Genomic DNA, 26,868 nt, shown 5'->3' on the forward strand with positions numbered 1-26,868 from the left:
TGTCCTCATTAATATTAGTCTGTTTTTAATGTCTGTAACAAAACTATAGACAAAATGTAAAGCCAATGTAATTTCACCAACAAATTTAAGAGTAGAATTAAAAATAGGTGATCTTAAAGACAATATCTTATCTAGATTAACCACAGTATACAATTTAATGCTTGATAATATATAAATATGCTATCATGGTATTCTACAAATTAAAATATTAGGAATATAAATTATACTAAAATACATAGCATATTAGGAATCACAATAACAAATGATATTAAATAGAAGTTAACCACACCTTGTTGATATTTAATAATCGTTTGAAATGAACTTAATCAACATTTTAAATTTAATTTATTCATTATTATGTCACCTTTTGAGGAAAAAAACCAAGAAGTCTTGCCTCTATTTGATTTTTAATTGTACACTGTAATTATATAAAATACAAGTAAAAAATGATTGCTTACCTTAAATTGCTTGCAACCAGTTCAAGTTCTACCAGAGACAGAATGTTTCAAACGTTTCCATCAGTTGCAGGAGGAGAGTGAACGATTCAGGCTTCACCAATTATGTCTGAAAGAAAAGGCTCTCAAGTGTTTGGCCTGTCTCATGTTTCATCTCCTCCTACTAGCAGCAGGCGTGTATCTAATTTTACTCAGTGACATAAACAGCTCATACCAGCTTAACATTGTTTGGGCACCAATTCCAGGACACAGCTCTAAGTATGCCAAACACACACACACACACACACACACACACACACACACACACACAATCTTACAAAACCAACATTTAAACCCTGAATCATAATAATATTAGACAACTTTCTAAAATAAACTTTATCTCAAATGAATAGCAAAAAGCTTCTGAGATAGTTTCCAATGGAATCTAATGTTGACAAAATCTCCTGAAAAATCACTTCAAATTAACATGCAACATTTAGAACTTACAACTTTATTAGTATTAAATGTATACTGTTGTCATCCAATTGAGCTGTGTATCAAGTCACTCTTTAAAAATTACTTTCTTTAAGCCTCTTTTTAAGTGAAAAACTCTCATATTTGAGGAGAAAACCTTCAATAATGATAATAATAAATAGAAGATAAACAAACTATTAAAATTATGTGTCCTTTTCTAGTAAACTACATTTGTATTATGTCTAACAAATTATGTGAATGTAACAATGTGATCTTAGTATCTTACCTTTATTAAATTATTCAATTTTTATAAAGTGTTCTTGAAGAACATAGGATACTAAATTTTTAAATAATCTTAATCTTTTATTTTGTATCACTTATATATATCCTGGTTAGCAGATTGGCTTAAACACAAACTAAATTATAGATTTGAAATTAGTATTTTAGTACTAAACCTTGAATATGAGAAACAATGTAATGATATTCCATATGCTTAATTTTTATTTTATTTTATTTTATCCTCAGGAGACATTTTCTCTTGTTTTATTTCTTCATATTCCAATTCTTTTTGAATTTTGATGCTTCTTACACAATACCTCCAGGCTTTGAAAACTGGTACAGTTTCAACTAATCAGACATCCTATATAATAAAAGTGTAATATGCAAATCAACCAAATGGCGGAACAACCAGTGAGTGGGGGGTGGGGCGGACAAGCAGCTGTCACAAGGCCAGCCAAAGTGCATGCCAGTGGGTAGAGGGAGGGGATGGTGATTGGGTGGGGGGACAGGAGCAACCAGTGGTGGCGGGGCGATAGGGGCTTACACCGTTCCCTGATTGCCCACCTGTTCGCCTCCTGCAGAGGGAGGCCATGGGCGGCAGCAGCGGTGGGGCGATTTGGGGCAGGGCCACCCAGCACCATCCCCATATAGGCCTGCTGTGGTTGCCCCCCCCCCCCCCCCCGCAGAGGGAGGCCACCAGTGGCCCTGGCACAACTGGGGGCGGGACCGGCCACTCACTGCCCATGCCATCCATATCGATTGTCATGCTGGTCAGCTCCCACACAAAGGGAAGACAGACTATGGCTTAGGCCCGCTCTGCTCCCCTAAGCTGTCAGTTGGACATCCCCTGAGCACTCCCAGACTGTGAGAGGGCACAGGCTGGGCTGAGGGACCCCCTCAAGTGCACAAATTTTTGTGCACTGGGCTTCTAGTATATTTATATGATGTTAAAAATATTTCACAAATTCTCTGAGCATTACTATCATGGCAATTCAATTAGACAAATTATAGCACAGCTATCAATTCTTTTAAAATCTATTTAACAATGATTATATGAGACTATTTTTTATGAGTACGTGTCTGAAAAGTCAAATTTTAAAAATTTGAACTCAGTGTTCTTGTTGAAATATCACATATATACAGGTGAAATAATGAGGGATCAATCAGTAAATTTAGTTTATAGCAATGAATTTTTTCAATGTTTTGAGGTCTGCTTTGTAAAAATATTAGTCAAATAAAATGTACTAGACCATGTTAAGGCCCTGTTGAATCTGATGAAAGTATAGTAGTTCCATTTTTAATAATTCCTATGACTTTATACACTAACTGCAGTTGTAAGCTCCTATGACTAAGTCCTCCCAAACCACATCATACCTTCCTCACAAACTAAACTAATCAACTCCACAAACCTGCTCTTTTATCCATCCTTCCTTTCTTGGTTTATGGCTCCATCCTCCACAAAGTCACAGAGACAGATTTGGGAACCTCCCTCACTCATAAGACATCCAGTCACAAAGCTCCCAGTATCACGTGCTGGGCCTGCTTTCTCCACCTTGAGTCCTGTTTGACTAGGGGCCTTCAGGCCAAGCCTGTTACTTTAGCTGGTAGCTCTTTCCCTGCTTCCAAGCATTCCATATTATATACTGAGGATGGCCAGAGAAATGCCAAGAACAGATAATTCTGTCCATATCATTTCCCTGCTTAAAGTCCTCAGTGAGCCTTCAGGATATGGTACCCGGTACCTGAGAGGACACATATATCTTTATGAGTGCTCCCTGTCCATCTCTACTGTCCCTTGCCTTTTGGGTCCCATACGAAACCACAAAATTCACACTGCCTTTGGGTGTTCCGCCATATCTCTGACTAGTGTTACCTCCCATCTTTTTCACTGGAGAACTATGTAACTTTTTAAAAATCTCACCTTTTTAAAAATCTCACCTTTTAACAATCTCACCAATGTTTTCATTGACTTTTTCTTTTTTTGAGAGAGAGAGAGAGAGAGAGAAGGAGAGAGAAAGAAACATCAATGTGAGAAATAAACATTGATCAGTTGCCTGCTGTATGTGCCCTGACCTGGAATCGAACCCACCACCTATCAGTGTACAGAATAACACTCCAACCAACTGAGCCATACTGGCCACAGCTGGAGAACTATGTAACTTTTAAAAGTCTATTCACATGTCACTGTCAGATTTTTATGTGTTTGAGGGGAGCCCACCTTGGGGTTTAGAACACAGACTTCTCAGGGCCAACCCCCCCACAGCTGAGATATCCCTCCAGAACTTCAACCACTGCTTGTGGGAACACGGCCAGCCCTCTCACACCTCCTCACTTCCCACAGGCTTGATGTGGCCTCCTCTTACTGTCCTTGGTTATAAGTATTATCTCCAGCTAGTCTAAGGTTGGTTATTCAGAATGATTTTTTTATATTTTAGTTCTAATTCCAGTTTGGTCCTGAGAGAATGTCAGTGTAGCTTCCTCTTAATCTGCTGCCATCTGGAAAGCCCAAGTTTCTCTCTATCTTTAACCTTTGTCATTTTAATTTTGATGTGTTTTGGTGTGAGCATCTTTTGCTTCATCTTCTTTGGGACTCTGCTCTTTCTGGACTTGTGTGCTCTTTTCCTTCACAAGACTAGGGAAATTTTTGGTCCTTATTTCTTCAAATAAGTTCTCAATTTCATTCTCTTCTTTTTCTAGTACACCTATCATGCAGATGTTGTTGATCTTCATGCTGTCCCATAGGTCCCTTAAGCTATCCTCATTTTTAAAATTTCTTTTCTCTTTTTGCTGCTCTGATTGGGTGTTTTCTGCTACTTTGTCTTCCAAATTGCTGATTGAGTTTCAGCTTCATTCAACATTACCTGTATTCCTTCTAGTGTATTCTTCATTTCCAACTGGTTCTTTCTTATGGTTTCTATGTTCTCTTTCATATTTGCTATCTTTTTTTGAAGTTCTCATAAGTTCCTTGAATGCCCTTATAACTACTTTTTTTAACTCTCTATCTGCTAAATTGCTTGCCTCTGTTTTATTTAGTAATTTTTTTTCATTTTTTTCTAAAGGTTTCTCCTGTTCTTTCATTTGGGGCTATTTCTTTGCATCCCATTCTGGCAAACTCTGTGTTTGTTTCTATGTGATAGATAGCTTTACTGTCTCCCAATCTTGGTAGGGTGCCCTCTAGGAAGAGACTCTGGTACAGATCAATTTCACATGCTGCCTCTGACTGGCTCTGAGCAATATGTTTGAAACTACAAAGCAATCCACAGTTTGTGGCTACCTTGGCTAGGTCTGTGTGTGCACAAGAGCCAAGCTGCACATCAAGGCCAGATTCTACCTGCAAAAGTCCCAAGGCACACAAAGATATGCCTCCATCTGCCTCTGTCTGCCAGCTGCCTGTTAGGTTCAATCACTGGAAGAGCCTCTGGTAGTACTTGAGTTGCATGAGGAAGGGTCTCAGTGAGTGGTGTTCATCAGATTGATACATGTTCAAATTTGGTTGTAGGGAGCGGCTATAGAGTCAAGCCTTGGACTGACCTGTGGCAAAGCCACAAACAAATCCCAGCTCGGAGGGCAGAGCCCTCCTAGCATAATTTAGCTTCACATTATAGACCTCCCTAGTTCCTTTCTAGGTAGCTAATGGGCTGTGAGCGGTGCAGCAAGTGCTGCCAAAACAAGGTGAAATTCATAAGAGCATTGTAAACATGTTGACCACTTCCCTTGTTTTGCTTTGTGTGCTCTGACTATAAAATAAAGCTTTGGCTTGCAGGGTGGGTCACTGTTTCCTGCACAGTGATCTGACCTAACCCCAGCTGTATTCTCTTGTCTTTCTTCTTTAATCCTTCACCACCCCTCCTCAGGCTCACTGAACCTGGCCATGTTGGCGCAGTACATTTGATGCTAATGCTAAATCTGAGGCCACTCAGCACAATCCCTGTTATACCAAGTCTAGCTATTACCTGTCAGGTGCCTGCAGACCCTTTTGGTGGGACAGGGTCTCAGGGTATCATTAGCATGAGGCTAGCAGAGTTTATCAGGCCCAAACAAACCAAGAGTTGGCTATGTGAAGAGGGCTTTACACCAGTTTCGTATGTGAGAGAAATATGACCCTGTTTTAGAGCCACACAATTTAGTCTGTCTTAGATTCTACCTGGAGCCCAATTTCAGCAGGTGAGTCACTGGGGTTTGGAGGGTGGGGCTAGTGGATCTTTTCCAAGGGAAGGTCCTTATCAGGCTTGGGGGAAAGTGGGAAGAGTGGCCCCTGCCTCAGAGCCACACAACTCAGTCTGTGCCTGTACTTCTAGCAGACTCTCATATCTCTCTGGAAGACAGAGTCCATGCTGACTTTCGCAGCCAGATGTTATATGGGCATCTCTTCCCAGCTCTGGTGTTCTGGACTGTGGAGCCCAGTGTGGGGTTTAGATCCCATGCTTCATATGGGAACCTTTGAAGTTCAGATATCCCTTTTGAATCTCAGCTACCAGTTTGTGTCTCTGCCCTTCCTCCCAGTCTCTATGTAGCTTTTTTTTTTTTTTTTTTTTATAAATTGTTGGTTTTAAGACTTCTGTTCAGTTAGTCTGCAGTAGGTTATTCAGGTTGATTGGTCTATATTCTAGTTATAACTCCAGTTTGGTCCTGGGAGGAGGTGGATGTAGCTTCCACCTACTTCACCACCAGCTTGGATAGCACCTATCTCTTTGTTATAGTTCTCACTAATTTCCTCTACTCTTCCGCTAAGTTCAATGAGCACCATTAAGACCACTGTTTTGAATTCTGCATCTGGTAAAATGCTTGTCTCCATTTTGTTTAGTTCTTTTTCTGATGTTTTGTTCTATTTTTACATTTGAGGCATATTTTTTTGTCTCCTCATTTTGGCTGTCTCCCGTGTTTGTTTCTTTGTGTTAAGTAGAACCACTACATCTCCTAGTCTTGGTAGAGCAGCCTAATTGTCTTCTATAAGGCCCATTAGCAGAGCCTCCCTGATCATCCAAGCTGGGCACTCCAGGTGCACCCCCCATGTAGGCTATGTACACCCTCCTGCTGTAGTTGAACCTCAGCTGCTTTTGGAACCTCAGGGACTTACATCAGACTGATGGGTTGTGAGGAATGGCAGCAATCACCATGGAGGATCATCTGTGTAGGGTCCTATTCCATGGAGCAGGACTTACTTAGTAGGGCTTTGGTGCCTGCTGAGTCTGCTTCTTGAGTGTGCTGATTGAGGAGGTGTTTGGGTGGTTCCTTTGTGTGGCCTGAAGTTATCCACTGGGTGCACTGGCTCTATTGCCTCCTAGGAGTTGCAGGCCAAGTTCAGCTGCCAACTGCTCCCTGCTTGGGACTACCCAGCATGAGTTAGAAAGCCACCTGCAGATCATGGCTACTTGTGCTGGGCTTGTAAGAGCCCTGGAGTGGCCAAGCTGTTACTCAAAGCATGCTGCAACTTGTGCCTGGTCTGTGGCTATTTGTTGAGAGGGATATGGCAGGCCAAGGCCAGATGCAGCTTGCTTGAGAGATTTTAGAAAAGTCTGCAGCCTAAGCCAAGACAGGCCATTCTATCTAATAAAAGAGAAAAATGCAAATTAACCATCACTCCATTATGCCCACAAGCCATACCCACCAGCCAATCAGGAGTGAGTATGCAAATTAACCCAACTAAGATGGCAGTGGCCATGGAGCTGGAGCAAGCAGGAGGCTTGGGTTGCCCCTGGAGATTGAGGAAGCCAAGCTTCCCACCCGCCCTGGCCAGCCCTGGCCTCTGCTCAAGACTACAAAGTTTCAATTATAGAAGATAAATAAATCCCAGATACCTGCTTCCCTCTGCTCAAGGAGGAGCTGAAAAAAAAAAAAAAAAGACAGAAAGGAGGGGCTGGGAGCTTGGGTCACCGGGAGCCATAGCCAGCCTGCAAACAGCCATTAGCCCTTCACCCAGGCTGGCAAGGCACCCCAGCGGGGACCCCCACCCTGAAGGGGCTGTGGCCAGCCTGCAAACAGCCATCAGCCCCTCACCCAGGCTGGCCAGGCACCCCAGTGAGGACCCCCACCCTGAAGGGGGTGTGGCCAGCCTGCAAACCACCACAGGCCCCTTGCCAAGGCCACCCCATGCCCCAAGGGAACCCCAACCCTGATCCGGGACACCTTTCAGGCCAAACCAGCCGGCCCCCACCCGTGAACCAGGCCTCTATCTTCTATACTAATAAGAGGGTAATATGCTAATTAGACTGGGAGACCTTCCGGATGTTCTTCTGGACAAAGCCATGGTGGTGGGGCCAAGGTAGAGGTGGTTAGAGGCCAAAAGGGGAGGGCAGTTGTGGGTGATCAGGCTGGTTGGGAGAAGGGCCATTGGGGGTAAGCAGACCAGCAGGGGAGCCAGTTGGGGGCAAGCAGGCCATCAGTGGGAGTCAGTTGGAGGTGATCAGGACAGCAGGGGGGCAGTTTGGAGTGAGCAGGCCAGCAGGGGGCAGTTGGGGGAGAGCAGGCCAGTGGGGAGGGATGGTGGGGGCAAGAAGGCCAGCAGGGGGGTAGTTGGGGGTGAGCAGGCTGGCAGGGGAGGCAGTTGGGGGTGAGCAGGCCAGCATGCAGAGTGGTTAGGGGCAAGCAGGCAGGCAGGTGAGCGGTTAGGAGCCAGGAGTCCCAGATTGTGAGAGGGATGTCCAACTGCCAATTTAGGCCTGATCCCTGTAAACCAGCAGTAGGATATCCTTCCAGGGGTCCCAGATTGGAGAGGGTGCAGGCCGGGCTGAGGAACACCCCCCCTCCCCCGTGCATGAATTTCATGCACCAGGCCACTAGTTTGTATGGAAAAGCCAATGGAAGTGGCTTGGGTGGACCTGAAGATTGGGTGAAGTCTCAGGGAATCACCAGGGCAGGGTGAATGGTGTTGGGCAGTTTGATGGAGAATCAGATATAGTACCCACTTGCTGGCTCTTTGCAGGAAGAGCTCAGCAAAGGAGCAATGACTTCTGCCAACACTTCTGACTTGTAGAAACTGGTCACTCAGCTCTTGCCCTCATGCCAGACCACTCAGTTTCTCCCTGTGCATCTCTTTCAATCTGCTGCCCCAATGCTAGAGTTGAGGGGGAATGAGTCCAAGTAAATCCAGGCATAGGTTCTTTAACACTCTGCCAGCCTTCCAACTCATTCAGCCATAAAACCATGCTGGTTTTTATAGCTGTAAGTTAAGGAAACGTCTCTTCCTGACACTGAAAACCAGGGCTTGGGCCTAGTGTGGGGCTAGGACCCTCTCGCTCCTCAGGGGGGATTTCCACAGCTGAGATATCCCTCCTGATTGTTATCTGCCACACATGGGTATGGGACCAGTGCATTTCTTGTCTCCGCCCCTCCTACCCATCTCAGTCCCTCCTATAGGTCTCAGTGTGGCTCTATATATCCTTAGTTGTAGCACCTCTGTTCAACTAGATTTCAGGATGTTCTGAATGATGGTTGTTCTGTAGTTTATTTTTCATTTTGATGTGGTTGTAGGAAGTTTCAAGTACCACATTTACCTATTCTGCCATCTTAACCAGAACTTCTCAATTATTTTTTTCATGAATCATGCTCTCAGTGTTATATCTAAAAATTCATCACCAAACCCAAAGTCATGTAGATTTTCTTCTTTGTTATTGCCTAGTTTTATAGTTTTCTGTTTCATATTTAGGTATGTGATTCCTTTTGAGGTATTTTTTTCTGAAAGATATAGGCCTGTCTCTAGATTTATTTATTTGGAATGTGGATGTCATTGTTCCAGCACCATTTATTGAAAAGACAATCTTTTCTCCATTAAATTGACTTTGATACTTGATCAAAGATAAGTTTTCTATATCTGTGTGGGTATATTTCTAGTCTCCTTATTCTTTTCAATTGATCTATTTGTCTATTCTTTAACCAATACCACACTGTCTTGATTATTGTAACCTTATATTTACTCTTAAAGTTGGGTAGTGTCTGTACTTTGTTCTCCTTCAATACTGTATTGGCCATTCTGGGTCTTTGCCTCTCCGTATAAACTTTAGAATCAGTTTATTGGTACCTACAAAATAATATGCTAGGAATTGATTGGGATTATATTGAATCTATAAATCTAATCATGAGGAAATTACATCTTGACAATATTGACTCTTCTTATCCACAAACATGGACTGTGTTTCCATTTACTTAGTTACTCTTTGATTTCTTTTCATCAGAACTTTGTAGTTTATTTTATATAGATCTCGATCATATTTTGTTACATTTATACCTAAGTATTTCATTTGGGAAGTCCTAATGTAAGTGGTATTGTCCTTTTAAAAATATATTTTTATTGTTTTCAGAGAGGAGGAGGAGAAGGAGGAGGAAGAGAGAGAGAGAGAGAGAGAGAGAGAGAGAGAGAGAGAGAGAGAGATAAATAGAGAGAAACATCAATGATTAGAGAAAATCATCAATCAGCTGCCTCCTACATTCCCCACACTGGGGATTGAGCCCGCAACTCAGGTATGTGCCCTGATCGGGAACTGGATTGTGTTCTTGGTGTTGAGTTGTATAAATTCTTTGTATATTTTGGAAATGAATCCCTTATCAGATGTACCATTGGCAAATATGTTCTCCCATACATTAGGTTCCCTTTTCATTTTGTTGATGGTTTCTTTGCTTTGCAGAAGCTTTTTAGTTTGATGTAGCCCCATCTGATTATTTTCTCCTTTATTTCCTTGCCCTAGGAGACATATTAGCAAAAAATATAGGTAGGAGAACCCTGGCCAGAGTGGCTCAGTTTGTTGAACATTGCCCCATGCACCAAAAGGTCACAGGTTAAATTCTCGGGCACACACCCATGTTCCAGACTGAATCCCTGGGGAGGCAACTAATGGATGTTTCTCTCTCTCTCTCTCTGTTCTTTTCCCTTCCACTTCCTCTAAAATCAATAAAAACATATTTTGGGATAAGGATTTTAAAAAATATCTTGCTAGAAGAAATGTCTGAGATTTTACTGCCTATAATTCCTTTTAGGATTTTTATGGTTTTGTGACTTATATTTAAGTCTTTTATTCACTGTAAGTTTATTCATGGGTATGGTATAAGTTGGTGGTCTAGTTTCACTTTTTTGTACATACCAGTCCAATTTTCCCAACACCATTTATTGAAGAGACTCTCTTTAACACATTGTATGCTCTTGTCTCCTTTATAAAATATTAATTGATTATATAAAGGTGTGGGTTGACTTTGGGATTTTCTGTTCTGTCCATTAATCTATATTTCTGTTCTTATGCCACTACAAGGCTGTTTTGATTTCTATTGCCTGTTACTATAGTTTGATATCAGGTATTGTGATACCTCCAACTTTGTTTCTCTTTCTCAAGATTGCTGAGGCTATTCAGAGTCTTTTATGGTTCCACATAAATTTTTGGAATATTTGTTCTAGATCTGAGAAATATGCCATTGATATTTTAATAAGAATTGTGTTGATTGGTTTGGGAAGTATGTTAATTCTTCCAATCCATAAACCCGGTGTATGCTTCCACTTATTTTTATCTTCCTCAAATTCTTTCTTCAGTGTCCTATAGGTTTCCAAGTACAGGTCTTTTATGTTCTTGGCTAAATTTCCTCCAAGGTACCTTATTTTTCATTGTTGTTGTAATAATAAATGGGATTGTTTTTCTTAGTTTCTGTTTCTAATAGTTCATTATTGGTGTATAGAACTGTCACTGATTTCTGAATATTAATTTTGTATCCTGCTACTTTATTGAATTCATTTATTATGTCTAGTAGCTTTTGCGTCAAGTCTTTAGGATTTTCTGGGTACAATATCAATCATCATCTGTGAATAATGACAGCTTGACTTTCTCCTTTCCAATTTGGATATCTTTTATTTCTTTTTCTTGTCTGATTTCTGTATCTAGGACTTCCAGTATTATGTTGAGTAAGAGGGGTAAAAACAGACATCCTATCTTGTTCTGGATCTTTAGGGAAATAGTTTTAGTTTTTGCCCATTGCGTATGATTTTGTAATATATGGCCTTGTTATATTGACCTATGTTTCCTCTATTTTCACTTTGCTATGAGTTTTTATTACAAATGAGTTCTGGATTTTATCAAATGCTTTTTCTGCATCTATTGATATGATCATGTGGTTTCTATCCTTCTTCCCCTCCTTCTCCTTCTACTTTTCTTCTACTACTACTTCTTCTCCTTCTTCTTCTTCTTCCAGCAGGCCCTTTAACATTTCTCATAACACTTGTTTAGTAGTAACAAAGTCCTTTAGCTTTCTCTTTTCTGAGAAGCTCTTTATTTCTCCTTCAGTTTTTTGGTTTATTTGATTGTTTTGTTTTGCTTGTTGATTTTTTTCATTATTAAATATATTTTTTCTTGTTGATAGTATTACAAATATCTCCCATTTTCACCCTATTTTAATCCCTCTTCCTTACCCCTCCCCACCCCCCAGGTCTTCATTACCCTATTCCCCATGTTCATGGGCTATGCATATAAGTTCTCTAGTTTATCTCTACTCATCCGACCTTCCCAACCCCATGTTGAGGTATGTCAGTTTCTTCCATGCCTCCATTCTTCAGGTCTTACTTTGTTGGTCAATTCATTTTGTTCATTACATTCCACAAATAAGTGAGATCATGTGATATTTGTCTTTATCAGTTTGGCTTATATCACTTAGTATAATATTTTCTAGGTCCATCCATGATGTCCCAAAGGGTAAGAGATCCCTTTTCTTTACAGCTGCATAATATTCCATAGTGTAAATGTCACAAAGCTTTTTTATCCATTCATCTACAATGGGCACTTGGGCTGTTTCCAAATCTGAGCTATTGTATATAACAGTGCTATGAACATAGGGGTGCATATATTCTTCCTCATTGGTGTTTTGGAATTTTTTAGGATATATTTCCAGAAGTGGGGTCACAGGGTGAAATGGAAGTTCTATATTTATTTTTGAGGAAATTCCATACTATTTTACACAGTGGCTGCACCAATTTGCATTCCCACCAGCAGTAAACTAGTGTTCCCTTTTCTCCACATCCTTGCTAGCATTTGTTGTTTGTTGAGTTTTTGATGATAACCATTCTGACAGGTGTGAGGTGATATCTCATTGTGGTTTTAATTTGCATATCTCTGATGATTAGTGACTTTGAGCATTTTTTCATGTGTCTCTTGGCCATTTGTATGTACTTTTTGGACTCTATTCTGGTCTTCTGCCCATTTTTTTTAACAACTTTTTAAATTTTTTTGTATTGATTAAGTTATTACATATGTGTCCTTATCCCCACGTTACCCCGTATCCCCCCACTCATGCCCTCACCCCCCTGTTGTCCATGTCCATTGGTTAGGCCTATATGCTTGCATATAAGTCCTTTGGTTGATCTCTCCCCCTTACCCCCACCCTCCTCTACCTTCCCTCCGAGGCCCAACAGTCCGATCGATGCCTCTCCGTCTCTGGATCTGTCCTTGTTCATCAGTTTATGTTGTTCATTATATTCCACAAATGAGTGAGATTATGTGGTATTTATCCTTCTCTGACTGCTTATTTCACTTAGCATAATGCTCTCCAGTTCCATCCATGCTGTGGCAAATGGTAAGAATTCCTTCTTTTTACAGCAGGGTAGTATTCCATTGTGTAGATGTACCACAGTTTTCTAATCCATTCATCTGTTCATGGGCACTTAGGCTGTCTCCAAATCTTAGCTATGGTAAATTGTGCTGCTATGAACATAGAGATGCATATATCCTTTCTGATTGGTGTTTCTAGTTTCTTGGGATATATTCCTAGAAGTGGGATCACTGGGTCAAATGGGAGTTCCATTTTTAACTTTTTGAGGAAACGCCATACTGTCTTCCATAGTGGCTGCACCAGTCTGCATTCCCACCAGTAGTGCAGGAGGGTTCCTTTTTCTCCACATCCTCTCCAGCACTTGTTGTTTGTTGATTTGTTGGTGATAGCCATTCTGACAGGTGTGAGATGATACCTCATTGTTGTTTTGATTTGCATCTCTCAGATGATAAGTGACTTTGAGCATGTTTTCATATGTCTCGTGGCTTTCTGAATGTCCTCTTTTGAAAAGTGTCTATTTAGGTCCTTTGCCCATTTTTTGATTGGATTGTTTATCTTCCTTTTGTTAAGTTGTAAGAGTTCTCTATAAATGTTGAAGATTAAACCCTTATAACATTGGCAAAAATGTTCTCCCATGCAGTGGGGTTTCTTGTTGTTTTGTTGATGGTTTCTTTTGCTGTACATATTATTATGTAGTCCCATTTGTTTATTTTCTCTTTAGTTTCCAATGCCCTAGGAGCTGTATCAGTGAAGAAATTGCTTCAGCATATGTCTGAGATTTTGTTGCCTTTGGATTCCTCTATTATTTTTATGGTTTCTTGTCTTACATTTAAGTCCTTCATCCATTTTGAGTTTATTTTTGTGTATGGTGTAAGTTGGTAGTCTAGTTTCATTTTTTTGCATGTATATGGCCAATTTTCCCAACAACATTTATTGAAGAGACTGTCTTGACTCCATTGTATGTTCTTGCCTCCATTGTCAAATATTAATTGAGCATATTGGTAACGGTCAATTTCAGGGTTCTCTGTTCTATTCCATTGATCTATATGTCTGTTCTTGTGCCGATACCAGGCAATTTTGAGAACAGTGGCTTTGTAATAAAGCTTGATTATCTGGTATTGAGATCCCTCCTACTTTGTTCTTCTTTCTCAGGATCGCTGCAGCTATTCAGGGTCTTTTTTTATTCCAGATGAATTTTTGGAGAGTTCATTCTAGGTCTGTGAAATATGCCATTGGTATTTTAATGGGGATTGCATTGAATTTATAGATTGCTTTGGGTAGTATGGACATTTTGATGATGTTGATTCTACCAATCCATGAACATGGTATGTTCTTCCATCTGTTTATGTCTTCCTCTATCTCTTTTTTCAACGTCCTGTAGTTTTCAGCATATAGGTCTTTTACCTTCTTAGTTAAGTTTATTCCTAGGTATCTTAATTTTTTTGTGCAATGGTAAATGGGATTTTTTTTTTAAATCTCTCTTTCTGTAAGTTCATTGTTGGTGTATTAAAAGGCCATTGATTTCTTGGCATTAATTTTGTATCCTGCTATGTTGTCAAATTCATTTATTAATCCTAATAATTTTTTGATGGAGTCTTTAGTGTTTTCTATGTAGAGTATCATGTCATCTGCGAATAGGGACAATTTTACTTCTTCTTTTCCAATTTGGATACCTTTTATTTCTTCTTCTTGTCTGATTGCATTGGCTAACACTTCCAGTACTATGTTGAATAGGAGTGGTGAGAGTGGGCATCCCTTTCTTCTTTCTGTTCTTAGGGGAAATGGTTTTAGTTTTTGCCCATTGAGTATGATGTTGGCTGTAGGTTTTTCATGTAAAGCTTTAATTATGTTGAGGTATGATCTTTCTATTCCCACTTTGCTGAGCGTTTTTATCAGAAAAGGGTGTTGGACTTTGTCAAATGCCTCTTCTGCATCAATTGATAAGATTATGTGATTTTTGTCTCTCAGTTTGTTTACATAGTGTATCACGTTTATTGATTTGCGGATATTGTACCAGCCTTGCATCCCTGGAATAAATCCCACTTGGTCATGGTGTATGATCTTTCTAATGTATGCTGGATCTGATTTGCTAGAATTTTATTGAGGATTTTAGCATCTATGTTCATCAGGGATATTGGCCTGTAATTCTCTTTCTTTGTGGTGTCTTTATCTGGTTTTGGGATTAAGGTAATGCTGGCTTCATAGAAAGAGCTTGGAAGTGTGCTTTCCTCTTGAGTTTTTTGGAATAGTCTGAGAATAATTGATTTCAGTTCTTCTTTGAATGATCAGTAAAACTCCCCTGTGAAGCCATCTGGACCAGGGCTTTTGTTTGCTGGAAGCTTATTGATTGCTGTTTCAATTTCATCAGTAGTTACTGGCCTATTCAGGCTTTTTGATTCTTCCTGGTTGAGTTTTGGAAGCTTGTATTTTTCTAGAAATGTGTCCATTTTGTCGAGGTTGTCCAGTTTGTTGGAGTAGAGGTGTTTGTAGTAGTTTTTTACAATCCTTTGTATATCAGTGGGATCAGTTGTTACATCACCTCTTACATTTCTGAATTTGTTTATTTTGGTCCTCTCTCTTTGTTTCTTGGTGAGCCTGGCTAGAGGTTCATCAATCTTATTTATCCTTTCAAAGAACCATCTCTTGGTTTCATTGATCTTTTGTATTGTTTTTTTTTTCTTTTTTTTTTGTCTCTATGTCATTTATTTCTGCTCTGATCTTTATTATCGCCTTCCTTCTGGATACTGTGGGCTTTTCTTGTTGCCCTCTTTCTAATTCTTTAAGTTGCAGGGTCAGGTAAATTATTACATTTTTTCTTGTTTTCTGAGGTAGGCTTGTAGAGCTATGAACTTCCCTTTCAGGACTGCTTTCATTGTGTCCCACAGATTTTGGATTGTTGTGTTTTCATTGTCATTTGTTTCCAGGATGCTTTTTATTTCTCCTTTGATCTTTTTGGTAACCCAATCATTATTTAATAGTATGCTATTTAGCCTCCAAGTATTTAATTTTTTCCCATTGTTTTTATTGTAGTTGATTTCTAGTTTTATGTCACTGTGATCTGAGAAGATACTTGTTATGATTTCTATCCTCTTGAATTTGAAGAGACTTTGCCTATGTCCTAATATGTGGTCTATCTTTGAAAATATCCCGTGTGCACTGGAGAAGAATGTATATTCTGTTGCTTTGGGTTGAAATATCCTGAAGATGTCAATTAAACCCATCTGATCTAGTGAGTTATTTAGGATTGCTGTTTCCTTGCTGATTTTTTTGTTTAGAGGATTTATCTAGTGATGTCAGTGGGGTATTAAAGTCCCCTACTATGACTGTATTGCTATCGATCTTTCCCTTGATATCTTCCAGAAGTTGTTTTATGTATTTGGCACTCCTGTATTGGGTGCATATATTTACCAGAGTTATATCTTCTTGTTGGATTGCTCCCTTTAGTATTATGTAGTGGCCTTCCTTATCTCTTGTTATAGCCTTAACTTTAATATCTATTTTGTCAGATATAAGTATTGCCCCCCAGCTTTTTTCTCATTTCCATTTGCCTGACAAATTTTTTTCCATCCCTTCACTATCAGTCTGTGTGAATCCTTTGTTCTGAGGTGGGTCTCTTGTAGACAGCAGATATATGGGTCGTGTTTTCTTATCCATTCAGCTACCCTATGTATTTTGATTGGGGCATTTAATCCATTTACGTTTAATGTTATTATTGACTAGAGGTCCAGTGCACAAAAATTTGTGCACTCGGGGCGGGGTCTCTCAGCCTGGCCTGTGCTCTCTTGCAGTCTGGGACCCCTCAGGGGATGACCACCTACTGGTTTAGGCCTGCTCCTTTGGGGATTGGGCCTAAGCTGGCAATCAGACATCCCTTTGACAGCCCAGGAGCCCTAGGGGGATGTCCACTTGCCAGCGGGAAGCAGGCCTAAGCTGCAGTCAGACATCCTTAGCATTGCTGAGGAGGCGGGAGAGGCTCCCACACCACCGCTGTACTGGCAGCCGTGAGCCTGGCTTGTGGCTGAGCAGAGCTCCCCCTGTGGGAGCATACTGACCACCAGGGGGCAGCTCCTGCATTGAACATCTGCCCCCTGGTGGTCAGTGTGTGTAATAGCGACCAGTCATTCCTAGTATTTCTGCTGTTAGGGTCAATTTTCATATTACCCTTTTATTATATTGGAGTGCCTGGCCAGCCTGGGTGAGGGGCTGATGGCTGTTTGCAGGTTGGCCACACCCCCTTTGGGGGGGGGGGTCCCCGCTGGGGTGCCTGGCCAGCCTGAGTGAGGGGCTAATGGCTGTTTGCAGGCTGACCACAGCCCCTTCAGGGTATGGGTTCCCCCTGGGGTGCCTGGCCAGCCTGGGTGAGGGACTAAGGCTGTTTTCAGGCTGGCCACAGCCCCTTCAGTGTGAGGGTCCCCACTGAGGTGTCTGGCCAGCCTGGGTGAGGGGCTGAGGGCCATTTTCAGGTTGGCCACACCCCCTCCGGGGGGGGCGGAGTCCTGCTGGGGTGCCTGGCCAGTCTGGGTGAGTGGCTGATGGCAGTTTGAAGGCTGGCCAAGCCCCCCAGCAGGGACCCTCACCCCATGAGAGTGTAGCCAGCCTGGGTGAGTGGCTGATGGCTGTTTGCAGGCTTTCCACAGCCCCTTTAGGGTGGGGGTCCCCCCTGGGGTGCCCAGACAGCCTGGGTGAGAGGCTGATGGCTGTTTGCTGGCTGGCCACAGCCCCTTCATGTTGGGGGTCCCTGCTGGGGTGCCCAGCCAGCCTGGGTGAGGGGCTGATGGCTATTTGCAGGCTAGCCATAGCCCCTTCAGGGTGGGGGTCCCTGCTGGGGTGCCCAGCCAGCCTGGGTAAGGGGCTGATGGCTGTTTGCAGGCTGGCCACAGCCCCTTCAGGGTAAGGGTCCCCCCTGGGGTGCCTGGCCAGCCTAGGTGAGGGGCTGATGGCTGTTTGCAGGCTGGCCATAGACCTTCAGTGTGGGGGGTCCCCAATGGGGTGCCTGGCCATCCTGGGTGAGTGGCTGAGGGCCATTTTCAGGCTGGCCACAGCCCCTTCAGGGTGGGGGGTCCTGCTGGGGTGCTTGGCCAGTCTGGGTGAGGGGCTGAGGGCCGTTTTCAGGCTGGCTAAGCCCCCCAGTGGGGACCCTCACCCCATGAGGGTGTGGCCAACCTGGGTGAGGGGATGATGACTGTTTCCAGGCTAGCCACAACCCCCAGCCACCCAAGCTCCCAGTGGAGGCTGGCTGGAAGCAGGTATCTGGAATTTATTTAGCTTCTATAATTGAAACTTTGTTGACATGAGCGGAGGCCACAGCTGGCTCAGGGCAGGTGGGAAGCTTGGCTTCCTCCATTGCCCGGGCAACCAAGCCTCCAGCTTGCCCCAACTCTGTGGCTGCTTGCCGCCATCTTGGTTGGGTTAATTTGCATATAGTCGCTCTGATTGGCTGTTGGGCAGGCTTAGGTAGTAGCAAAGGTATGGTCAATTAGCATCTTTGTCTTTTATTCGTGTAGATAAGTACTTGTTTGTCGTCATTTTTCTTCTTAATGTTTGTGTTTCTTCTTGTCTTTCTGTTTCTTCTTTTTACAGCAGTCCCTTTAGTATTTCTTGCATTGTTGGCTTGGTGGTGATAAACTCTCTTAGTCCTTTTTTGTCTGTGAAGCTCCTGATTCCACCTTCAATTTTGAATGATAGCCTTGCTGGGTATAGTATTCTGGGATTCAGTCCCTTGGTTTGCATCACTTTGTATATTTCATCCCATTCCCTTCTAGCCTGGTGTGTTTCTGTTGAGAAATTCATCGATATTCTAATGGGAGATCCCTTGTATGTAACTTTCCGTCTCTCTCTGGCAGCTTTTAAGATTTGTACTTTGTCGTTGATGTTTGCCAATTTAATTATGATGTGTCTTGGTGTTGGTCTTTTTGGGTTCATCTTGTTTGGGACTCTATGTGCTTCTTGGATTTGCATAGTTTTTTTCTTGCCAATATCGGGGAAGTTTTCTGTCATTATTTCTCCGAGCAGGTTTTGTATTCCTTGCTTCTCTTCCTCTCCTTCTGGTACCCCTATTATGCAGATGTTGTTTCGTTTTGTGCTGTCCCAAAGCTACCTTAGGCTCTCCTCTTGCTTTTTATAATTTTTCTTTCCAGTTGCTGCTGTGTTTGTGTGTTTTTTACTACCTTGTCTCAAGCTCGCTGATGCAGTCCTCAGCCTCTTCTAGTCTACTATTTAAGCCTTCCATTGTGTTCTTTGTTGCAACTATATTGTTCTTCATTTCCTCTTGGTTCCTTTTCATATTGGCGACATTCTCATTCAGCTCCTTATAATTCTCATTGATTGTGTGTATTTGTCATTGAGTTGCATGTATTTGTCATCCAGCCATTTGAGCATTCTTATAGCCATTACTCTGAATTCTTTCTCTGAGAAGTTACTTGCCTCGGTTTCATTTAACTCCCTCTCTGGTGATTGCTCTTTTTCTTTCCTTTGGGGATTGCTTTTTTGTCTCCCCATGTTTTGCTCTAACATTTTAATTGTTTCTGTGTCCTAGATCTGACTGTTTTGCTACTCGTTCTTTTGAGGAGGGTGCTCCTGGTGTGATCTCTCAGGCCTCCTGAGCTTGGTAATCTAGCGTAGCTTCCTACTTGAGCTATTTGGGTTTTCTTAATGTAGGCGAGCTGGAAAGGTGCAACCGTGGTGTCCAGATGTCAGCAGCTGGGGAGGGGTATGTCCCAATTTTTGCTGCCTTGCGTCCTTGGCTAAAATTGCATGTGCCCAGCAGGGGCTCACGGAGGTACCCAGGAGCTGTCTGTCAGGGTGGTAGGGCTCAGGCAGCCTGCACACTGGAAAGGCACAACTGTGGTGTCCAGAGTTCTGTAGCTGTAGGGTGGGAAGACTCAGTTTTTGATGCTGGGCCTGTGGTTGGATACACATGCTCCCAGTGGCAGCTCACTGGGGTACCCGCGGTATGCTTGCCAGTTCCGCACCCTGGCGCACTCTGAAGGGCCCTGTTGAAGCCAAGCAATCAAGACGTCTGTGGACAGGTATCCAGGATGAGGGTATTCAGAATTTCTACTGCTGGGGCAGTGCACCCTTGTTAGGATAAGAACACACCTGTGGAGCGGTGGGCTCAGGAGGCCTGAGTGCTGGAAAAGCACGATTGCAGTTTCCAGAGTTCTGCAGCTGTAGAGTGGGAAGACTCAGTTTTTGCTGCTGTGCCTGTTGATGGATACGCATGCTCCCAGTGGCAGCTCAAAGGGGTACTGGTGGTGCATTTGCAGCATGGAGCTCCGAGGTACGCTGAGGGGCCCTGGGGCTGAAGTTGTGTGATAGTGTCTATTGACAGTTATTCAGGAGAGGGAATTCAGAATTTCTACTGTGGGGCAGTGCACCACTCACTGTCTGTACAATATCTCACCGAGTGGGGGGCTCGCAGCGGCTCCCAGGGGCTGCCTGTGGGGTGGTGGGCTCCGGACACCCACCAGCTGGAAACACGCGATTCTGGTGGAGCATTTGCGGTGTGCACGCCTCTGGCGGAGCGTTTGCAGCATGTGCGCAGAGCTCTAACGCACACCAAGGGGCCCTGGCCTTGAAATTGTGCGACAGTGTCTGTGGGCAGTTATTCAGGAAAAGTGAATTCAGAATTTTTACTGTGGGGCAGTGCACCCCCGTTTGCACAATATCGTATTTAGAGGGTGCTTGCAGTGGCTCCCAGGGACTGCCTGTGGGGTGGTGGGCTCAAGAGGATTGCATGCTGGAAATGAGCGAATATAATACCCGGAGGTCTGCCACTGAGGAGCGGGGAGCTGCACTTACTGCTGTGGGCACGGTGCTCCTTTGGAGGTGGAGGTCCTAGGGTCTGCGAGTTTTAGGGCAGTGTCCAAAGGCTGTCTCGGTGGTGGTGTTGATGAGTTCCTAGATGGCCGCTCTCCCCTTCAAGATGGCATGGGCTCCATGCCCGAGTCCCGCAGACCCGGGAGTGGCCGCAGTGGTAGTAGTCTCTCCCTGTCCAGGAGAGACAGGTACTCTTGTCAGATTTAACTGTCCCTCACTCACTCACACACACACACCACATGCATACACACACTCTCCCTTCACCCTCTCACTCACTCACATCCTCTCCCTCACTTCTGTCCTGCCAGCTCCCATCTTCCTGAACCTCTGCCCATTTTTTTAATTGGATTGTTTCTCTTCTTTTTGTTGAGTGATGTGAGTACTTTATATATTTTTGATATTAACCCCTTATCAGATGTATCATTGGCAAACATGTTGTCCCATCCAGTGGATTCCCTTTTAAATTTGATGGTGATTTCTTTTGCTGCACAGAGCTTTTTATTTTGTTGTAGTCACATTTGTTTATGTTCTCTTTAGTTTCTTTTGCCCAAGGAGATGTATCCATAAACATACTAGTATTGCTGTGTGAGATTTTACTGCCTATATTCTCCTCTAAGATTTTTATGGTTTCATGCCTTACATTTAACTATTTTATCCATTTTGAGTTTATTCTTGTGTATGCTGTAAGTGGTCTAGTTTCATCTTTTCACATGTGTCTGTCCAAGTTTTCCCAGCACCATTTGTTAAAGAGGCTGTCTTGACTCCATTGTATGTTCTCGCCTTCTTTGTCAAATATTAATTGACTGTAATGGTGTGGGTCAATTTCTGGGATTTCTGTTCTGATCCATTGGTCTATATGCCTGTTCTTGTGCCAGGCTGTTTTGTTTACGATGGTTTTGTAGTATAGTTTGATATTTGGTGTTGTAATCCATCCTACTTTGTTCTTCTTTCTCAAGATTGCTGCAGCTATTTGGGGTCTTTTATGGTTCCATGTAAATTTTTGGAGTATTTGTTCTAACTCTGTGAAGTATGCCATTGGCATTTTAATAATGATTATGTTAAATCTGTAGATTGCTTTGGGTAGTATAGACATTTTAATTATGTTAATTTTTCCAGTCCATGAACATGGTATACACTTCCATTTGATTGTATCTTCCTCTACTTATTTTTTCAGTGTCATATAGTTTTCAGAGTACAAGTCTTTCCCCTCCTTGGTTAAGTTTATTCCTAGGTATCTGATTTTTTGTTCTTGCAGTGGTAAAAGGGATTGCTCCTTTAGATTCCCTTTCTGAGAGTTTATTATTGGTGTTTAAAAATGCCATCAATTTTTGGATGTTGATTTTGTATCCTGCTACCTTGCTGAATTCATTATTAAGTCTAGTATTTTCCTGATGGAGTATTTAGGGTTTTCTATGTACAATATCATGTCATCTGCCAATAATGGCAATTTTACTTCCTCTTGTCCAATTTGGATCCATTTATATCTTCTTCTTGTTTAATTGCTGTGGCTAGGACTTACAGTACTATGTTGAATAAGAGTGGTAAAAATCAGACATCCTTGTCTTGTTCCTATTCTGAAGGGAAAACCTTTGAGTTTTTGCCCATTGAGTATTATGCAGGCTTGTAGTATATGGCCTTTATTATGTTGAGGTATGATCCCTCTATTCCTACTTTACTGAGAGATTTTATCAAAAAAGGGTCCTAGATTTGGTCGAGTGTTTTTCCTGCATCTATTGATATAATCATGTAGTTTTATCTTTCAGATTGTTTATGTGATGTATCCCATTTATTGATTTGCAAATGTAATACCAGCCTGACATCCCCAGAATTAACCCCACTTGGTTGATCATGATGCATGGTCTTTTTCATGTGTCCCTGGATCCAATTTTGGTGAGGATTTTATCTTCTGTGTTCATCAGGGATATTTTTTATTTTTTTATTTTCTTTATTGATTAAGGTATTACATATGTGTCCTTATCCCGCTCCTGCCCCCCTCCCCCTCACTATACCCTCACCCCTCTGGTGTCTATGTCCATTGGTTATGCTTATATGCATGCATAGAAGTCCTTTGGTTGATCTCTCCTCCTTACCCCCACCCTCCCCTACCTTTCCTCTGAGGTTTGATGGTCTGATTGATGCTTCTCTGACTCTGGATCTGTTTTTATTCATCAGTTTATGTTGTTCATTATATTCCACAAATGAGTGAGATCATGTGATAGTTATCTTTCTCTGACTGACTTATTTCATTTAGCACAATGCTCTCCAGGTCCTTGACCGGAATCAAACCTGGGACTCTTCAGTCCACAGGCCGACGCTCTAGCCACTGAGCCAAACTGGTCAGGGCCATATCTGATTTTCTTTATTTGGGTCCTCTCTGTTTGTTTCTTTATGAGTCTGGCTAGGATTTCATCAATCTTGTTTATCTTTTCAAAGAACCAGCTCTTGGATTTATTGATCTTTTGTACTGTTTTTTTGTTGTTGTTGTTGTTGTTGTTGTTTGTTTGTTTTAGTCTCTATGTCATTTACTTCTGCTATGATCTTTATTATTTCCTTCCTTCTACTTCCTCTGGACTTTTCTTGCTGTTCTCTTTCTAATTCATTTAGTTTTAGGGTTAGTTTATTAGTCCTTTTCCTTGTTTCTTGAGGTAGGCCTATAGTGCTATGAACTTCCATCTCAGCAGTACTTTTGCTGTGTCCATAGATTGTGGATGGTTGTGTGTGTTCATTTTCATTTGTTTCCATGACATTTTTAATTTCCTGTATAATCTCATTGGTAACCCATTCATTGTTTAATAACATGCTATTTAGCCTCCATGTATTTGAGTGTTTTGGAGGTTTTTTTTATTGTAGTTGATTCCTAACTTCATGTCGTTGTGATCTGAGAAGGTGCTTAGCATTGTATCAATCATCTTGAATTTGTATAGACTTGTTTTGTGTCCTAACATGTAGTTTATCTTTGAGAATGACCATGTGCACTTGAGAAGAATGTATATTCTGTTGCTTTGGGGTGAAATGTTCTGTAAATATTTGTTAGATCCTCTGTTTTCTTGTTAATTTTTTGTCTGGAAGATCTACCCAGTGATGTCAGTGGGTGTTAAATTCCCCCTCTATGACTGTACTGTTGTCAATCTCTCCTTTAAAAATCCATCAAGAGTTTTTTGTATGTACTTGGGTGTTCCTACATTGGGTGCATATTTGTTTACAAGTGTTATATTTTCCTGTTGAATGATTCCCTTTAGTATTATGAAGTGGCCTTTTTTGTTTCTTGTTGTAGCCTTTGTTTTGAAGTCTATTTTGTCTGATATGAGTATCGCTACCCCAAAATTGTTTTTCCTTTTTATTTTCATGAAATATATTTTCCATCCCCTCACTCTCAGTCTGTGTGTATCTTTTGTTATGAAATGGGTCTCTTGTAGACAGCATATATGTGGGTCATGTTTTCTTATCCATTCAGTCACCATATGTCTTTTGACTAGAACTTTTAGTCCATTTATATTTAACATTCTAATGAAAACTCCTTTGTATGTAATTGTATCTCTCTTGCTGCCTTCAAGATTTTTTCTTTGTCTTTAACATTTGCAGTTTTCATTATGATGTGACTAGGTGTAGGTTCATTTCTGTGCCTCCTGAACTTGTGTGACATTTTCCTTCTCCAGGTTGGGGAAGTTTTCTCTCACTATTTCTTTAAACAGATTCTCTGTTCCTTGCTCATCCTCTGCCCCTTCTGGTATTCCTATAAGCAGAAGTTATAATGATTCATGTTGCTCCAGAGCTCCCTTAAGCTATCTTCCTGCTTTTTAAATCTTTTTCTATTTGATGCTCTAAACGGGTATTTATTTCTACCTTGTTGTCCAAATCGTTGATTCGATCCTCTGCTTCATCCAATCTATTTTTAATCCTTTCCACTGTGTTCTTCATGTCTGATATACTATTTTTCATTTATGTCTGGTTCTTGTTTATGATCCTGCTCTGTTGTCAAAAGCTGGCCACCGGGTTTATTGGTTTGGGGCCTCTTTGGAGGGTCTGTGGTACAGGCCAATGTCAAACGCTGTTTGTAACTGGGCCTGAGTACCCTGTTTAAAGCAATCAGCAATCCACAGCTTGTGGCTTCCTCCTCCGGGGCTGGATGCAGGTGGGCTGGATGCAGGTGGACAGGACTGATCTGTGCAGCAAAGTCTGCTTTTCCTCAGCCAGGGCTCAAAAGCAGGTCAGGCAACAACTCAAAACACCCAGATGTCAGCCTTTGCCTGCAGGCTGATTGTTAGTCTCAGTCACTTAATGAGCCTCAGGCTTTAGAGCTCAGCTGGGTGTGTAAACTCCACAAGTAGGGCAGTGATGGCGAACCTATGACACGCGTGTCAGAGATGACACACGAACTCATTTTTTTGGTTGATTTTTCTTTGTTAAATGGCATTTAAATATATAAAATAAATATCAAAAATATAAGTCTCGCCAAAACCAGTTTGGCTCAGTGGATAGAGCGTCGGCCTGCGGACTGAAAGGTCCCAGGTTCGATTCCAGTCAAGGGCATGTACCTGGGTTGCGGGCACATCCCCAGTAGGAGATGTGCAGGAGGCAGCTGATCGATGTTTCTCTCTCATCGATGTTTCTAACTCTCTATCTCTCTCCCTTCCTCTCTGTAAAAAGTCAATAAAATACATTTAAAAAATAAAAATTATAAAAGAAAAATATATAAGTCTTTGTTTTACTATGGTTGCAAATATCAAAAAATTTCTATATGTGACACGGCACCAGAGTTAAGTTAGGGTTTTTCAAAATGCTGACACGCCGAGCTCAAAAGGTTCACCATCACTGGAGTAGGGTGAGAGGGTTTCCTATGGGTTGGGAAATTTGAAAGCTGCATTAATGGGGAAGCTCAGACTGAGAAAGATGGTTTCTGCCTATGGGCAATGACTCAGCACATGGATCCTGAAGGTTGCCACCAAGCCACCTACCCCAGAGTTTCCTCATGCAGCTCTAGTCCACTCTGCCCTCTCACTGCCTGAACCCAAGGTAAGGGGCTGCAAACAAAATGTAGTGTGTTGGCCCTTTTAGGGAGTGTCTGTGTATCTAGCCTTTGGTCCCTGCTGGACAGAATCCCCAGTTATTTACAGCTAGATATTATGTGGGCACCATTCCATTCTGGTGCTCTGTACTAGGGAGTCTCATTTGGGGTTTAGACCCCAGACTTCTCAGGAAGAACCCTCACAGCTAAGATATCCCCTTAGAACTTCAGCTGCTGCCTTTGGGAGCCCAGACAGCCCTCTTTCACCTCCACACTTCCTACCAGTATCAATGAGGGCTCCTATTTACTCCTTGGTTATAAGGGTTCTCTCCAGCTAGTCTTCTGTTGGTTATTCAGGATGATTTTTCTATATTTTAGTTGTAATTCCAGTTTGGTCCTAGGAAAGTGTCAGTGTAGCTTCAACTTAATCCACCACCATCTTCTCTTCTCTCCAAGTTCTTCTCCCATCAGTAGAAAAGGCCAGCCCTTGTTACTACCATTAGGACAGTCTATTCATGGAATCACCCTGTTCCATGACCTACCCACGTTAGTTTTATGTTTTGACAGGAGCATGTCATTACAGAAGTTTCCTGGACCCCAACTCTTAGAACTTTTTGATCAGTTCTTTTTTTCTCATATGCAATTGTCACCAGTCATGGCCTCACAATCAAAGTGGAGACATGTTTAAATCTGTGTGACCAACATGGCATCTTGTGATTTCCTGAAAACCAATCAGGTATACAACAAAGACAATTAAAATCATCCCCTAACCCTGGCCTGGTGGCTCAGCTGGTTGGAGCACTGTCCCATACACCAAAATCATCCCCTAAGACACCAAAAATGCAGCATTCCCAAATGTTGGCTTCTGAACGCAACGCAACCATAAAAAAGAAAGTTACTTTTTTATGGGCACCCGGCCACATACACTGTTGTAAAAACATAATAAGGATTATAAAATTATACAGGATTATAACAGAATTCTATAACTAAATTTGAGTTAGAGTAGACATTGTTCATGTTTTATATTGCTGACGCAATATTCTCTTCTGGTACATTCTGGATATGTTGATATAAAGTCATAAAACATTAGAGCTGAAAGTGGCTTTCGATATTATCTATTGAGTTTTCAAATGATGAAAAGGATTTGAATAAGCATAAGTGTTTATTCACTAAAGGAACAGCACAATTCTAAAATGGTATTCACAATTACATCAGCAATTCTCAAGGTTTATAAAGAGGGGAACCTATATTTTAATACTAATCAGACATTAGCTCAAACATTTTATGAGAATCAGTAGATTGGAATATTAATATATGTAAGAGGGAAAACATACTTAATAT

The 26,868-nt window shown here is 41.9% G+C and overlaps 1 protein-coding gene across 1 annotated transcript in view; it reads right to left on the reverse strand.

Annotated features, from left to right (window-relative positions):
* SGCG (sarcoglycan gamma) overlaps window positions 1-26,868 on the reverse strand; it is a 208,701-nt gene that overhangs the window by 163,643 nt on the left and 18,190 nt on the right. Inside the window, exons 4-5 of the mRNA XM_036301222.1 lie at window positions 3,126-3,162; window positions 459-564 (exon numbers count right to left, since the gene is read on the reverse strand). The gene's annotated coding sequence lies outside the window, so the exon portion shown is untranslated. The remainder of the gene's footprint in view (window positions 1-458; window positions 565-3,125; window positions 3,163-26,868) is intronic.

This window comes from Myotis myotis, unplaced genomic scaffold (assembly GCF_014108235.1).
Source record: "Myotis myotis isolate mMyoMyo1 unplaced genomic scaffold, mMyoMyo1.p scaffold_m19_p_3, whole genome shotgun sequence".
NCBI classification, from domain to species: Eukaryota; Metazoa; Chordata; class Mammalia; order Chiroptera; family Vespertilionidae; genus Myotis; species Myotis myotis.